The following is an 18,094-nucleotide window of genomic DNA, read 5'->3' on the forward strand; positions in this document are numbered from 1 at the left end:
GATGCATAATCTGCTTCCTGAGTATTCTCCAACTTCTCACATTTTTGTCTTCTGAGTGGTTCAGTGTGTGTGTCTGTGTCTGTGTGTGTAATCTCAGTAATACCTAAGTTTATCAGCAGCATTTGCTGTTTTCAGCAGGATTCTCGGCATACATATCTTTAAATACAACCTGAACCCCAACAGAGACTTCCAGGCATGCTCAGATATCACAAATCCTACTGGGTAAACACAGAGCCTGAAGATCTGCCCTGTCCTCCATAAGAACAATGTCAGCTCACAGGTGAGCTAGAGAGGCCAAGGCCTGCTTTCTCACAAGGCTCAAGAGCTCTGACGGTGAAGACCGGTGAAGGTGTCATTCCAGTGCATGTATTGCCTCAACACATGTGCTCTGGACAGTTACTCCAGCCAAGGCTCCATAGCAACACAGACATAGCTTCCTTCATTGTCTCCAGCCTTTGGAAGCTCCAAGTTCATTTGATTGTCCATCCTGGCTATGGTTTTAATTCAGATAGGAAATGAAGTGTCATCATTTGCAATGAGGAGAAAGCTGCTCTAGTAGATTGGGAAAATGTGTCCCAGTCCTGTTCTGCTACACCAGTAGATCCCAGAGTGGGAAAGAAACCATGGGGAAGTGTTTGGGTGATATTAGAGAGGCTCTGCTGTATCACTCTTGGGCTTCATTCACCACAGGAAGCATTTAGCGCAGCATGGCCTGATGTGTTAAGCTGTTGATTAAGGAGAGTAATCAGACAGACCTGCAGGTGTAGAGGAGTCTGTGGAGAGCTATTGTAGGCCTAAATTACAGCAATGGCAGATGGAGTAGCTAAGGAAAGTAGAAGAACCATTTCATTGGCAAAGGTCAGCTGTCTTAAAGACACTTAAGCTGGAGAATACAGAAATAACCGTGACAACCTAAGCTGGCTGCTAAATTCTTAGGAGCATGAATGAGCTTGGCAAGATGAGACTTGTGACGTAAGCAAGGCCCAGTTGCCTTCAGCTGTCAATGGCAACTCCAGCTCTGCTGTCTGCACAGAGAACTCCAGGAGCTGGCATGCCAGAGCTGAAGAGCAGGGCTACACTCTAAGAAGGCAAGAGTCAGAACCTGCCTCTCCTTCACTGAAGATGAAGTCACCTCTTTTTGTTTCCTTATCTCTGTGACATTTTATAAGTCCTCACAAGCTGAGCGCATTGCCTGCCTTGCCCCTTAGTAGGCTCAGAGTCACATCTCATGTCCCACATCCCCCTTTTCTCCCCTGTGGGAGGCATGCTATTGCCCGCTTTGAGCGCTTGCACTGGGCGTGGTTCTTGTGTGGCTTCTTTTCACCCCATTGGCTCTTACTACATTTTCTCTTATTGTTTTCCAATAAACACAATTATGAGATAAAAGAGAAGGAACAGAGATTTACAGACTCCTGTGATGTCTGAGATATCCAATATTTACCTTTTTAATACCAAATGATTACTATTTATATTTTAAAATAGTTATGATTTGAAATAAATATCTACTCCAGAGTAAAACTGTTGGAAATACAGGAAAGCACTAAATAGAAAGTAGTGATTATAGTAACAGCAGTAGTTGCCAACTACTCTTAAATTGACTTTACAAGAATTTTCCTTTGAACATAAAACCTTTTAATGGGCTAGAGAAATGGTTCAGACACTAAGAGCAATTGCTGCTCTTCCAGTTACCACACCCACATCAGCTAACCCCTTGGCCGCCCGAACTCAAGTGACAACACCAGAAACACATACTCACACTCACACATACACGTTCACACACTCACTCATGCGCACACACACACACAAACATAATAACTAAAAAAAAATTGTAAGCATTTATAAACACCTTCATGGGTTACATAAATCTGAGTCCTGTTTTATTATTTAATGTTTTATCTGGATTATTTCCCCTTTAATAAATGGTCCTTAGAACCTAATGTACCATTAGGACGTAGAAGACAGGACACTTTACTGTTACCAGTTACATAGGGCTGGACATGTACCTCAGAAGGATGGTAACTGAGCATGTTACAAGGTTCTGGGTTCAGTGTCCAGAGTTACCAAAAAACAAAACAAGACAGAAAAATCTTAGATAGTTAAATGGATAGATAGATATAGAGAAAGATAATAATTATATAGTAGTGAGAAATGCTGATAAATTTTCAATTAACTTCAGTGGCCCATGCTTAATAAAAGAAAATGCAAAATAGATAATGCAATGCTTGAAATTAATTTTCCGATGACCAAAGTGATCAGATTAACTCGTCACAGAGCAGAGAAGCATGCTGACTCTTCAGAAGGCCAATGCAAAAGCAATTTATTGTACAGTTGGGCAAATAACCATAAAAGAATCTTAGTAAATGGTTAGGAGAAAAATGGCTTTAAATTAATCAGATAATTCATTTAATTTGTCTATTCAAATATTTTAAAAACACTACTAAAATTCCCTAAAAACAGACTCCAGTTGACACTACATACTAGAATTTATAGCCATATATCCATATACATATCAGTTTTAAATACTTCCACAGGAAAATCTATTAGTTCACAAAAGTCTAGACCATCACTTAGTTTTCAGGTTTTATGAAATGGTGATGCTAAATATTACACGAAATATTAATTGTGAGCATGTGAGTGTAGGCAAAGAGCTATAACCTAACTTGGAAAGTCCTTGTTTATGGCATTTTTCTAAAATAAGGCACATGCATTTGGTAGGAGCTCCATTGAATATTGGGGATGTACACACCTCTCCACAGTGAGCTTGCTCCCTTCTGGAAGATTATACCTAAAATGTACACTGTTGTGCTTGAATAAAAGCTCCAGTGGCTCGAGAGTATTGCTCTCTTTATTTGCTTTTCAGTAAGGGAAAACCTGTGAATAAAACAAAAATGTTAACATTGGCATTCTGTGACCTTTGTTTCTATTTTTTAAGGAATATATTTTTAGAGTTTAATTTCCTTTGTTAAATGGAAAGCATTTACATACATTTAGCTACATTAAGAATCTTGAACTAGGCACAGTGGCTCAGGCCAGTTGTCACAGCACTCGTGAAACTGATGACAGAAATATCAAGAGTTCAATATCAGCCTGAGCTACAAATTAAGACCCTATTGCAAAAAAGAAAAAAAGATACATAGATTAGAGATAGATAGATAGATAGATAGATAGATAGATAGATAGATAGATAGATAGATAGACAGACAGATAAGAAGAAAGAAAGAAAGAAAACAAGCAAAAACTTTTTTTTACCGAGTTTAAAAAAAAAAAAAAGCTAAAACGTTGGTCAACAGTTACTCTGGCATTTGTAGGATCTTGGCAGCCCTAGGTGTCTAATGTCTTTTCCTGTTGTGATGACCGTGGGAAAAACTGCCATCCATGGTGTAAAACAGCTGAGAAGAAATGTGTAATAAGAGCCCAGTACTTTATTAAAAAGTCTATTTCCAGCTCCGGAAACCGGTGGAAGGAAGTGGAGTCATCTGTCAACAGGTTTATTTATTTCCTATTTCCTCCTTGTTAATCTTCCTTTCATGTTTCCTTAATAATTCATGCTGAAGAACTTCCTGAATTCTTTTCAAACAAAGAGAAGCTCTGGGGGAGCGTTGACAAATTTCTGTTGTGTCAACACAGACCTGGGGCATCTTCCAGTCTGGAATTCAATGTACAATATCTGAAATAGATAAATGTAGACCCTGTTTTCTCGTTCATCAGATCTGCAGGTCCACTGATTGTTTTTAATGCATATTATTAGAATTGTTTGGCAGTGTTATAAAGTCGTGATGCACTTCGTATACACACTAAAACAGCCTTAACAATTAAGAACAATTGCCAGCTCCAGAGGGAACGAACAGATAGAGAATATTTAGAATGTTTTGTCAAATCAAGATCTTGCTGGGATGCTAGTCAGTGAGAAAATGTAGAAGCAATAAATACAAAATACTATACAAATACAGATCAGCCCATCTCCCTATGATTAATCAATGTACATTTATTGGAAAATTGTTGTTATTATACACTGTGGTGCTAGTACAAAATAAAGAATAGCAATGTTCTTTTTATAATAAGTTGTATGGATTAATTTCCTATTAACCACTATATTTTATAATAAAATATTATTTTTAGATTTTTCACTGAAAATACTGGAGAAATTGTAAATTATTTCCTGACCATAGTCTTAACCAGTGCCTAAGAAATTAGTGTAGAAATAGGATATAAAAATATAATAGCATGAATTCTAGAACAGAAGTATATTTTATATAATCCTTTTAGTGTTGCTGTGACATTTATAATTAATCTGAACCCGCAAGGGAAAAACCTGAGTTTGTAAAATTTTAGCCATGATTTCCATGAAGCATGCTATGTGGACTGATAAATTTAGATCAACATTTCCATTCAAGTTCAAGAAATAGATTTTGTTAATTAACATACTCCTGTTTGTTTTCCTTTCCTTACCTTTTAGCCCAAGTTAAATAATAAGCCACCATGTCCATGCTATCTGGGTCAGACTTTCAGATCTAGATCTACTTCCTGGGTTTCTTTTAAAGTACAGCACTTGAACTCTCAACTTCTCCTTCTTTATTCTTCTCTACCTGCCCTACTTCCTATTTTTTTTTCCAACTTCTGTCGCATGTGCTTAGCATGGTTTCCTGTACATCAAAAGACTGCCAGCCAGTGGCATTGTTTTCCATTGGGGAAAGCTGTCATAACACTAACCATTTTATCCTGCTTCTACAATCTCATAATTCACCAGTTCTCTAGCTCCCTGGCCATTCTGTGAGGGCTCGGGTTTCCCTCTGACTTCTGCACAGTGCTCACGCTGACGATGGAAGAGCTATAGATTGTCTGTCTGCCTGTCTCTTTGACGGAGTGTGTTGCCTTTCTCAGGTGAATGCCTGCAGCTCCTCCGTGTTTTGTTAGGATCGTTTGTTACTCTACGGCAGCATTCCCAACTGCTTTAGCTCATCTCCTTTACTGAAAACATGGCCAGCACAAATGTAACCAAGAACCACAATCAAATCACAAACAACTGTGCCCTGTCCTTTCCAACAAGTGACTTCACAGAAAGCACACAACCAGTATTAAAGAAGTGTTGCTGCTAACACTTTCTTTGGGAAAAACACATTTTCCGTAATTCAAAGAACACAGCTTACAATTGTGGAGAAAGAGGCACAGTAAAGACAACCAGGCCTCTGAATAGCAGTGCCCAGTTGAAGTGACCACAGAGATTGAGCCTCTCTTGACAGGCAGGGCTTGGATACAAAAGTTTAGTCAGCTCTTTCTTCTTCTAACATTTGCTACAGACACTGAAGGCTGAGAGAACACAATGGTGTTTTCAGTTCGATTCTTTTCTCTGGTCATCACCCTGACCAGGTTGGCATTGCAGCAAACACTAAGTTCTCAATGGTGGTCCTCTGCATCATCCACCTGTGCGACAGGTATCCTTCACTATCGTTTGATCCCTTGAAGCATTCTGCTACACCTCACACACACTTTGTGGCACCCTCAGTCCAAGCTCCTATGTGGTAATTAAAGAATAATAAGTGAGCGAGCAAAAAGCAGTTAACACAGAGCTGTTCAGTTGGATGACATCTAGGAAGCCAAAGTGTTATACTCTGGGCTCTGCCAGGAAATTACCAGCTCAATATGAGAAAGTTGCTTCTGCTTACAAAAGAGGGAAATATAAACTATCTCTAAGCTAGCTTCAAATAATTCCAAAACTATATAAGTATGTTAATTTTCTAAAAACTCAAACAATAGCAAAGTTAAAATAGGGATTTATGAGTCTGCCTGAGTTAAATATGAGAAGGACAAGTCCTTGATTCCTCTCAATAGTCCAAATTTATGATTTGGAATTTAAGTAGGATGAAAATCCATGCATTTGTGTCCTGAGCACCTTCTCCCTCCTTTGATGAGGATTTTGATTATGAGTCCTTCCCCAAGCACTTTTTGATGCTGCCATGCTGGACTGCTCCCCTAGCACACAGTGGCTCCCACTTCGACCTTCCCTCTCCTGGCTCATCTCATCCGACTTCACCAAATGCCTCACTGAATTTCACCAATTTCTTGTCTTGAACTCTCCATCTATACAAAGATCTTCTCAGTGACCATTAAGCTAGAAATGTATTGATTAAAAAGGATTAAGCCTTAGAGTTCAAAGAAACAAAGAGAAGATGTGTGTTCCATTTCTGCTTCTGATTAGTTACTGCCCATGAGTGACCACAGATTAATAGCCATGCTGTTTTTCTGTTCTCTTGTCTATAAAACAAAGTTTATAGTAGGTCTCAGAATCAATTAAGAATAATCCAAGAGTCAGGCAGTGGTGTATGCCTTTAATCCCAGCACTCAGGAGGCAGAGCCAGGTGAATCTCTGAGAGTTTGAGGCCAGCCTGGTCTACAGAGTAAGTTCCAGGACAGGCTCCAAAGCTACACAGAGAAACTCTGTCTCAAAATAAACAAGAAACAAACAAATAATTAATTAATTCAGGAAAGAGAAGACCAAAACAAGTACTTAAGGAAAAGGAGCCTTTCTCTTTCCTACCTGGGAATCACAAAGGTGTGCTGGTATCATCCCAAGTAGGGAGTACAACGATGTCCCTGCACTTTTGGTCTTCCCCGTCTTTTGACTTTTATCTGCTCTTTTTCAGAATCTCTCCCTAGATGCTACATATTGTGGCAACATTAAGCTTGAGCTGCTCCTGATCTACACTCTTACAAGTTCAAGTGCAAAAGGAAAGACAAATGTTTTATTCTGTATTAGTGAAAGTCACTCATAGTCCTGTTTTTGATGAGCTGGAATGAGACCCAGTACTGCTCTTGAAAGGGTAGCTAGTGCTAGGGAAATACAATGGACTAATATCTGGGTTGTATGTCAATTCCTCAAGCTAAATATTGGTCTTGAACACACACAGGGAGTGTGAAAGTAACTGTAATTCTAAAAAACAACAAAAAAAAATATTAAACTGATAATAACAGATACTACACTTGATCTTAGCCAAAAGGCACATGAAGTATGAATCAAAGGCTGAGGGGCCCCCAACTGGATCAGGCCCTCTGAATAGGTGAGTCAGTTGATTGGCTTGATCTGTTTGGGAGGCATCTAGGCAGTGGTACCAGGTCCTGGGCTCCCTGCATGAGATAGCTGTTTGAAACCTGGGACTTATACAGGGACGCTTGGCTCAGTCTGGGAGGAAAGGACTGGACCTGCCTGGACTGAATCTATCAGGTCGATCTCAGTCCTCAGGGGTGGGCTTGATCTGGAGGTGGTGGGAATGGGGGGTGCGCTGGGGGGAAGGGGGAGGGGAGCGGGCGGGGGGAGAACAGGGGAATCTGTGGTTGTTGTGTGGAGCTGAATAGTATTGTAAAATAAAAGAAAATAAAAAGTAAAAAAAAATAGCGTTTCATTTCCAGAAAGACAGTGAAGGAATATTGGACAGGCCACAGACAACTGCTATATACACTATTGCTCTGCTAGGTTTCAGATTAAAGGAAGCATTATTTGCAAAACATTTTAGCATAATGTTTGTACAAACTTTCTAAAGCCAAGGAGGGGATGAAGTATTTGGAAAGGATGCAGGAGAGGACAAAGGAACCATGGACCTGAGTAAAGATATTGTTTACAAAGTCAGGCCTCGAAGAGGGGAGTTATGGGGCTGGAGGCATATCTTTGAAGGAGTTCTTGGGACCCCAGTTCTTTCCTGCCACTCCTTTCTTTTGGACTGCCATGAAGTAAACAGCCTTTGTCAACCCTACAACCAGAATGTCCTATGTAGCCAAAGGTCCAAAAGAAAATATGTCAAATTATTATGGACTTAAGGTTCTAAAATCCTAAGCCCAAATGAACCTTCAGTTTTAAAAGGTGGTTAGCTCAAGCATTTGTCACAGTGGTGGAGTATTAATTAACTAACACAGAAAAGGATTCAGATTACCTCACATATTGTAGTTGGTTGTCTTGTATAATAAACACAATCTGGCCATTGCCTATGTTTTCAGTTTTATTTTCACCATGACCCCCTCATCCAGCTCAATTTTAAACACTCCGTTTGCAGCACACTAACTACTGAAAGTTTGTCTGACATGCCGTATTGTTCCTTGTCTCCATACCTTTGCATGGTCAATATTTCTATTCTTTGAAAATTCAGTCTTCTTGATTCTAAGACATTTTGATGGGTTCTTCTAGTCCCCAATCTCAAGGCAACCAGAAGTTCTTTGGGAGTTCTCTTCTGCCCTACCCAATGAGAGTAAAATTGTGTGCATGCATGCATGCCTGTGTGCCTGCCTGCGTGTGCACATGCACATTTGTACACGTGTGTCCTCATGATTGCGTATGTCAAAGGAAGTATTTCAGAAGGAAAAAGGGAGTAACAACAAGGATATAGAACTAGTTTCACAATGCAAATCTCAAGAAAACAATTTTAGACCTGGTTTATAGGACACGAGTGGAAGCATTTGCCTCTGATAGGGTTGGGCTCTTTCATCAACATAAAAGCAGCAATGAGGGTAGATATGATTCATGTCCACAAACACACTGATTAAAGAGATGAAGTGGTTGTTTGCATCTTGTGGCTTCCTTGTCTTTCATGAACCACAGAAAAGGCTGACTAGTAATCATGAGAAAAGGTACCACAATAGAGCTGCAGGAGAGGGGTATGAAGGGACAGTTTGGGAGAGTGGAAAGGTGGGGTGTGCCTAATCTAACATAATAGTCTGTGTAACTAGAGTTTTCCTGCCTGGCCCACAAATCTTTGTCACCCGCCAGTCCCACAGCTGCTCAGACCCAACCAAGTAAACACAGAGTCTTATATTGCTTACAAACTGTATGGCCGTGGCAGGCTTTTTGCTAACTGTTCTTATAGCTTAAATTAATTCATTTCCATCAATCTATACCTTGCCACCTGGTTCATGGCTTACCGGCATCTTCACATTCTGCTTGTCATGGCGACAGCTGGCAGTGACTTTCTGCCTTCCTGTTCTTTCTTTTCTCCTCCCTGTTAGTCCCGCCTATATTTCCTGCCTAGCCACTGGCCAATCAGTGTTTTATTTATTGACCAATCAGAGTAATTTGACATACAGACCATACAGCAAGTCTGAGATGAGATATCAATGAGTAGAGAGAAGTCACTATTGGAACTTGGTGACAAAGAGAAAAAAATCCCAACAGCTTTTAAGAAACTAGGAAAGCAATTGCCTTAACCACTCTCATTTACCTCAGAGCATGGAGGTAGACTGCAGATCTAATGTCGAATCACAGCTCTTTGAAGAAGGAGATTCGGTTTTCTTTAAGAGTTTAGCAACTGGGCCCATACTTCAGGGGAAGACCAAACATTCAAGAGTGAAATATATATATATATATATATACACACACACACACACACACACACACACACGGCAGCATGGGAGGAGTTACAAGAGGGGGGTATAGATAACCAAAACCTATTGTACAAAATTCTCAAAGGACAAATTTGAAAGTGGGAACTGAAAAAGGAAGTGGACGAGCAACTTGGCACAGAAGCTGCAGCCTTGACTGAGGTTTGCCCGATGGGTTTCTACAGAGCCTCCACGGCCACTGAAGTGTGTGCTCTAATCCAGGACCACGCAGCCTCCCAGATAAGAATCCAAAGGAGCAAATGGATAGACTTAACAACAATTGACATTGATCTACATGATGCAATGCAGGGAAGAAAGGAAGTATGAATTTTTATAAAAGATCATTTTGTCTATGTGGGGATTCAAAGCAATGTAAGGACAGAAGTGAAGGCATGAGAGAATTATTCACAGAGAAAAGAAGAAAGGTCATAGACTCAATATTGAATGTGAGAACAAAGGAGCTAAAGAGGTAAATGTAAGAGCATTTGAGCTCCTCAGACAATGGAGTGCTTAAAATTGTTATTTTAAAATTAAAGCACATGACTGGCTGCCGAGACTAAGAGATGGTCAAATTAATTGTATTTTATACTAATATTAATATGTCCATTTGAAGACCAGTACCATACATAATGTATGTATGATAATCAAAAGATTACTTTAAAAACATAAACAGTAGGAGAATAATCCAATCAATTAATGAACAAATGAACCAAACAGACAATTCACAAGTGCGTAACAAATACCAAAAAAAAAAAAAAAATGTTCACTATCTTCAGACATAGGGAAATGCAAAACTATACTAAGACTCCATCTTACAGTCAGAATACTGTCATCAAGAAAAGTTTTTTAAATCCTGGAAAGGATACAGGGAAAGCAGAAAATTTATACACTATTAGTAGGAATGTAAATATTACAGTCACTATGGAAATACATATGGCAATTCTTCCAAAACCTAAAAATAGAACTGCATATGGTCTAGTTACTCTTCTGCCAGGTATGTACTCTAAGTCAGCAGACTGAAGAGTCATCTGCTGTAGCATTCTCCACTGTAGCCAAGTCAAGGAATGAGCCTAAGTGCCCATCCCAATGAGTAAAAGCCATTGGTGTGCACACTCCACTAAGAAGAATGAGAACGTGTCTTCAGGAAAAAGGATGGAGCTAGACAACATCCTATTGAAAAACACCAGACTTGTGAGAATGAATACCATATATTATCTCTCATGTGTGGAGCTGAACAGCAACAAAGAGACTCAAGAGCAGAAAGGGGGTGAACAGTGTTAGCAGACCAGTACGAGCAATGGAGGTGTAAATATGATAAGTACTTTACATGTGTATCAAAGTATATAGAGAGTGTGATTACCATATATACATGCATGTAAGTCTTATATACATACTTTATAAATATACATGTTATAAAGCCTTTTGTTGTATACAATTAATATGTGCTAATAAAACAACTTACAATCACATTTGCAAATAGTATTTCTTGTACATTGTGTTGGCATTTTAAGTTGTTCTGGTGTAAAACTACCAAGAATTAATCATCACAAATGATTGTGATGGTTGGCAATGCCATTAGAAAGCTAATCAACAATCATTTCAATCTCCACTCAACGCTCAAGGCCCAACACTGAAACCCTTGGATTCCTTGATTCTTCAATGATTACCTCTGAGTAGTGGTGGTTTCCTCAAAAGACCCAGAGAACATTATCTGTGGCATGAAGATTTTCCCTCATTTTCTTGTACACCTTTGTGCTCACTGTAGACAACTCAAGGTTTCTCAAAGACTATCATATGACCTAGCTACTCCATCAATGGCTAAATTCCAAAAGGAAGTGAAATCAGTGTGTCACAGAGATACCTGCCTCCCATGTTTACAACAGTACGTATCATAAGATGATGAGATGGGGATTACCCAAGTGGACCCCAAATTGCATGCAGTCTCCCGGTCCAGTAGAGCAGAAGTAGAGACAAGTTCATGGGACATCACTATCATGTCTTGGTTTTCCATTTCTACTTGTATGCCTGCTCTAGAATTCATGATGTAACCTTTTAATTAAGAGCATTGTGAACTTGCCCCCACCTCAGTTTTCACACAGGGGGAATCAATACATTCTTCTTTAGTTTAAAACCCTAATCAAAATGAGTATTTTTTACTTAAGAGGATTCACAGCCCACAGTGAGGAGCAGATGACCTAGGTCTCTTTCTCAAGGAATTCATAAAGTCTGTACTCAATAATAAATTGAGTGATAATCCCAAGGGAAAAGAAATTGCTGATAATGGACCAGAAGTGAGACATTGGCAAGAAGACCTTGCTGTCCACCTTACCTCCTACACCAATGTGCTGAGAAATGAGATTTAGTTGTTGTTGCATAATTTGTTCTGAATGCAGTGTCATCTCTGGGACTTGGGCATTCCGATGGTTTTATTATTTATATTCCTGTAAATGTGATGTGGGTTTCCACTGCCTGGAAGATAGTGGGATTGGAATGGTAAAGTCTGGGCTTCCCTTCTCTGCAGGAGTTAAACTTGGCTCAGTTTCGTCTGATTTTTTTTTTCTTTAATAGTTCTCATGGCATTTCCTTAGTCAGTGCCAATATTACAAAAGTAAGTGAAGACAGTAATGTGAAAGACCCCCCTCTCTCTTCACCATCTCCTTTGAGAAGACTGTCCTGTCTGGTCCTGGATATTCTTCTGGCTTGAATAATGGTGACTCTTGATTTTTCACCCATGCTGGGAGGCCACTATGCTTGTCCTACCTACAGAACAAAAGTTTGATTATTGTTTTCTTTGTATGTTCTTGGTTCTTTCCTAGACTCAATCATAAAAGGTAACATTTTTTTTTCACAGTGCTCTAATACAATTGATTTCTGTAAAAATTCTGATGCTTTTAAAAAGAAATTATTCTTATTTTAACGTAACAATTGCACATATTTCTGGAGTCAAATATTGATATTTAAAACGTGTATATAATATGTGATTGGGTCAATTTAATTACAAATCCATTGCCTAAGACATTTGTCATTTCGCTATCTTGTGAACATTCAAAATCCTTTTTACTAGCTACCTTGGAATATTCCACCAGTTACTGACAACCACAAGTATTCAACCACACCGTGGGAATTATCCCCCCTGTCTACTGCTGCGCCCTTCTGTGAACTATTCACTCTTTCCCTCTCCCCGTTACATTACAGGCCCTGGGAAACACTCTTCTGCTTCTTACTTCTATGGGATCCATTTTTTTCTTCCCGTATAAATAAGAACACTCAGTATTTGTTTTAGTGAGGGCCATTTCACCTGCCATAATGGCCTCCATCCATGTTGCTGCAAATGACAGAATGTTTTCACAGCTGAGCCATATTCCGTGGTGTTTATAAACAACATCATCTTTATCCATCCGTTTGTTTCTGGATCACGGTTGTTTCCGTACTTTGGTGATTATGATTACTGCTTCAATAAGCATGGGGTGCAGGTGCCTCTGTGGCACACTGATTCCTCTTCCTTCGGATATTTACAGCATGGCAGGATAGCTGTATAAAACTAACACGGGGGAGTTGAGAACCCTTCATGCTGATTTCCAATGCCTGTATTAGTTCTCATTCCCAACCCTGTGTGATCTTCCTTTCACCTGCCGCCTCAGCTTCTCTTTGTGATGAAAACAGTGACTCTAGCTAGGTGAGAGGATATCGCATTGTTGAAAAGGCTCATTCTTGTCCTAAGGCTAGGATGGTTTACAGCAAGCTCTTCTGACATCTTTTCTACCCTCCACCCACACACAATCAAATTCCACAGGAATGGATGCCATGGTTTGATTTAAAAAAAAAAAGAATCTTATCCGTTCCCAGAGCATGGCATTTTGAAGTGTGTGCATGGCGTAGTGATTATGGCTGTGCCAGGTGCATGGAGCATCAATTTCAGACACAATGATGTCCTCGAAGTTAACACTGCTGTCGACATCAGTGCAGGAGGCCTGAAGTTTGCAGACATCCGTGCATTCTCGCTGTGGAGGATCCAGTAGCTTTTACTTTTATGTTTTTCAAGTAGATTCGTGGTGACAGAGAGATGGTATGAAGATGCAAGGCAGTATGATGCATCTCTGGTGGTGACAGAGATAGGTATGAAGATACAGGGCAGCTTGGCACATTACTGGGATCACTTCTTCAGAAGCCAGCTTGGGCCCTGCATAGGAGTGCTGGATAAAGCTTCTACAGGAGAATCTTATCACACTGTCTACACAGCTACCCTGGCCTCATAGAAATATGCTGCTGGCAGCTGCTTCTAACGACTCTGTCATAGAACTCTAAGAACCTTCACTAGGAAATGTGTGTTTTCCTGGGCCACTGTGAACTGTGCAGCCACCACAGGAAGGGGTGCAGGTCTATATTGGTGCTGGGTTCCCTGGCTTGAAAGTTCCGAGATCCATTATACTTGGGTCTTCCTTGGTGCCTGAAGTTTTAATCCTGGAAGGTCAGTCCTTGAATGAAAGCAATGTGTGGCTGAGGAGCCAGATCAGTAGGGGAAGGGCTTACCATGCAAGCTCAAAGACTTGATTCTGGAGCTCCAGCCCTCACATAAATAAATAGCTCTGCCTGCAATCCCAGTGCTGAGAAGACCAAGACAAGAGCATTCCAGGGGCTTGCACCCCAGTCAATCTAGTCAACCACCGAACTCTCAGCTCAGGAAAATGTCCTGTCTCAAAAAAGGTGGGGCCAGAAAGATGGCTCAGCTGGTAAAGGTAGTTGGCTGCAAGCCCTGCTACCTAAGTCCACCCCCTGAAACTACAAGGTAGAAGGAGAGAACTGGCTTCTACAAGTTGTACTCTGACCTATACACATGTACATATTAAATAAATAAATATAAAGAAAAATGGTAAAACCTAATTGAGAAGCAGAATGACATTCATCCTTGGCTTTCAAGCACCCTCTCACACACATAAACAAGTGTGCACACTCACAGAAAGCTGTATGCTTTTTTCCTGCATTGATACCAGCTAACCCCTGTTGGATCACATTTTACATGATCTTCTAAAAAATCATTTTATTCTTTTATATGAATGAGTGTTTGCCTGCAGATACGGCCGTTGATAGAGTTCATAAAAAAAAAAGTGACAGCATCTCCTGGATCTTCAAGTACAGACAGTTGTAAGCCACCAAGTGGTTACTGGGAAACAGGAGTGCTCTGGAAGGGAGGGCAGTGTTCTTAACCACTGAGCCACCCTTCTATCCTCACAGTTTGTCAGTGAAGGCATGAAAGATAACCCCAGAGACACCAAAACATGATGATGAATTAAGAAATGAAAACATAGCATTTTATCTTGGATTAATTTGACCAAGAGTGAGCCCAAGTCTGAATTTTTCATTTCTCTCCCTGTGTCTTCCATCTGTCTGTAGATCGTGGTTATTGGTCTGTCTATGATTTGTCTGTTATGTATGTTTGTCTGATATCCTGTTGTCCCTACTCCCATCTCTTACAGTGGGCTTTTCTCTGTACTTACTGAACAGCACAGAAAACATGGCATGGGAAGGGAATGAGGGACTTCTTACAGAAATCTTTAACGGTTTTACAAAGGAAGAGGTAACTCCCCTGACTCTGAATAGTAAACAACACTAAATACAGATGTTATCAAGCTATATCCATGTTTTTGGAAGCATTTATGGTAGATATTTGTTTTGAGGTTGCTTTCAACCACTGGCTGCTTCCAGCAAATTATTACAATACACAAACATACACACATACATTAATTAATCTTGGTCAGGGGCATGGAAAAGTATCTAATTTAAGATTAAAGTCATGCATTATCTTAGTCTGGAAAAGCTGATTGTACAGGCAATCCAAGGCATAATAAGGTTGGTTACTCATGGTTCTCTCAAAGGAAGATTAGCTTTAAAGAGGCTGAGTACACAGTAGGACAGCAAGTTAAGTACAGTTTTTCCTATATCCCTGCCAGGGATATCAATCAAACATGTCATAACAAATTACAATTACAATAAGGCTAGGCGCAAACCCTTATAACAAGACTGGACAAGATGACCCAGTAAGAGGAAAAAGGTCCCCAGCACAAGCATCAAAGATACCCCACATTTCCACTTAAGAGTCCCACAAGAACACTACACAGCCATAACATATATGTAGAGGACCTAGCTCAGATCAATACAGGCTCTGTGATTGTCATTTCAGACTCTGTGAGCCTCTATCATTCTGCTTATTTGATTCTGTGGGTCATGTTCTCATTGTGTCCTTGAGCCGTCTGGTTCCTAGAATCCTTCCTCTCCCTCTTCTGCAAGGTTTGCTTGGCTTCACTTAGTGTTTGGCTGTGGATCTCTGCATCTGCTCCTATCAGTTTCTGAAGGATGCCTTTCTGATGACAATTGAGCTAGGCACTGGTCTATGAATACAATTAGGAATCATTTAATTGACTTTTCTTTTTTGCCAGTCATATTTGGTTCTACTATCCTGAGTGTCTGGGGCTGCCCAGCCTCTGCTTTCTAGCCATCCATGCAGTGTTAGGTGTACACTCCCCTCTCGTGGTGTGAGCCTCAAGCTAGACCAGTCATTGGTTGGCCAGCTTTATCCCAGCACATTCTGCAGGCAGGACATACTGTAGGTTGAAGGTTTTATCGCTGGGTTGATGTCCCAGTCTTACTGCTGTGTGCCTTGCCTAGTTATAGAAGATGACCAGTTTTGGGGATACAGAGCCCATTACCAGAAGGCTTCACTAGAGTCACTTTCATACTACACTAGGTTTCTTCATCACCCCCTAAGTGTCCTCCAGTTCTAATCATCTCTCCCTCCATCCCTTCCCCAAGTACATAGTCTTAAATGATCTCATGGTGTATTATGGATTTGGCTGTAAGCTCTGCCGAAGTTCAATTTTTTGGAGGTCAAGAGATAATTTTCATAAAATTGTACCATTACACCATATTTTACATGAATTATAAAGAGGATTTATCAGTTTTATTTCTGAATACACACGTAAGAGAACAGAAGCTTACACCAAATGCTAGGTTTTGCTTGTGGGGTAATTAAATAGGAAGCCTAAAACACCTGTGCAGAAAATCAGGTGCAGGCAGCTAGACATGGGAGGGTGTGGGCCGTCTCCGAAAGTAGTGTACTAAAAACCTAGACTAGACAGACAATGTTAATGCCCACCTCATATAGTTTGTTTGTTTTGCTTTTTTTTATATTTTTTTATTCAAGACAGAGTTTCTCTGTGTAGCCCTGGCTTTCCTGGAACTAGCTGTGTAAACCGGGCTGGCCTCGAACTCACAAAGATTTGCCTCTGCCTCGCAAGTGCTGGCATTAAAGGCATGAGCCACCACTTCCCAGCTCACATAGGTTTAAGAGTTTGAAAATATTGAAATATTATTATTACCTCAAGGTCTTCATGTTTTTCCTGAATTCCCGGGTAGCTAATTTGACGTTTTAGGGTATGGACACCACGTGGGTAGCTCGTGATTCTGCTGTCAATAGATTCACTCAATCCTATTGCACAGCACTCTGATATGCTACTTGTAGGCAGACCATAAAGTGTACAGATAACAGAATTCGGAGCAAACACTGAGACGTGCACCCATAAGCAAATGCCTTCCCTAGCATGAGACATCATTCCCTCCCTTTGACCAGACAGTGGAGGTCCTTACCGAGGACCTCCGAGAGCCTTGATTTAAGGGCTCCAAAGTCAGCTTTCTGCAATGTGCCCAGGTTTCCTGGGAGGCCTCTTTAGGAACGCCGGGCTTCTTTGCTCACTACGCTGTTGCTGGAAGAGGCAGCTCTGTGGCTGTGACTCCTGCCTAGAAAGACAGGTGTAGTTAGGGACTCTCAGCCTGTGGAGCTATGAACCACTGTCGGTTCGGAGGAGACCCTTGCTTGGTATATGTATTTCCCCTTCGGGTGACAAATGGAGACGTGTTTCCTGTTCTTCACTAAGACTAATGGATTTCCCACCTTTCTCTGCTCCCCAGACAGCTTGGTTGGTTTGTTGTTTATTTTTGAGATTGTAATTTAATCACAATGTGTCTCCCTTCTCTTTCCTCCCTTCAAACGCTTCTCCTTGCTCTCCTTTATCTTCATAGCTTTTTCATTAATTGTTATTGTATGCATATATGTATTTGTAGGTACAACTATATCCCCAAATATAACCCATTGTATTTTATCTTCCTTATAATGTTATTTGTTTTCCTTTTTTGTTTTTTGTTTCTTTTTCTTTTGTTTTGTTTTGTTTTTGGTTTTTCGAGACAGGGTTTCTATGTGTAGCTTTGCGCCTTTCCTGGAACTCACTTTGTCGACCAGGCTGGCCTCGAACTCACAGAGATCCACCTGCCTCTGCTTCCTAAGTTCTGGGATTAAAGGTGTATACCACCATTCCCAGCTGTATGTATGTTTTCAAGGCTGACTGACCATTTGGCACTGAACAACCAATGGGTGTGCTCTTTCCTGGGAAGGACCATCTCTCCAGCTCCCAGTTACCCGTAGTTCCTGGTGTGGTTGAGGCCTCGTGGGCTTTTCCTCATCCAGTGTGGTGTTCTCATTCAGCTTGCTTCAGAAGCAGCAGTAGTCACTTACAGCACCCCCAGGGGGCACACTTACCCCCTGAAGTTTCAATTTGCTCTTATTTGCAGCACTTGTCTCAGGGTAGAGGGCTAAACTTTGTTCTATTTGCTGTTGGCTATGAAATTATTGGTCATTGGAATTTACGCTTGTAAGTGTCCTCATTAAGGATTTACCACACATCAT

General features: G+C 40.5%; 1 protein-coding gene and 1 pseudogene across 2 annotated transcripts in view; one reads left to right on the plus strand and one right to left on the minus strand.

Annotated features, from left to right (window-relative positions):
• Positions 1–18,094, plus strand: part of Pdzrn4 (PDZ domain containing ring finger 4) — a 357,657-nt gene that overhangs the window by 315,676 nt on the left and 23,887 nt on the right. The window lies entirely within an intron of this gene.
• LOC121824563 (U2 spliceosomal RNA) lies at positions 6,904–7,009 on the minus strand (annotated as a pseudogene).

This window comes from Peromyscus maniculatus, chromosome 20, assembly GCF_049852395.1.
Source record: "Peromyscus maniculatus bairdii isolate BWxNUB_F1_BW_parent chromosome 20, HU_Pman_BW_mat_3.1, whole genome shotgun sequence".
Classification (NCBI taxonomy): Eukaryota; Metazoa; Chordata; class Mammalia; order Rodentia; family Cricetidae; genus Peromyscus; species Peromyscus maniculatus.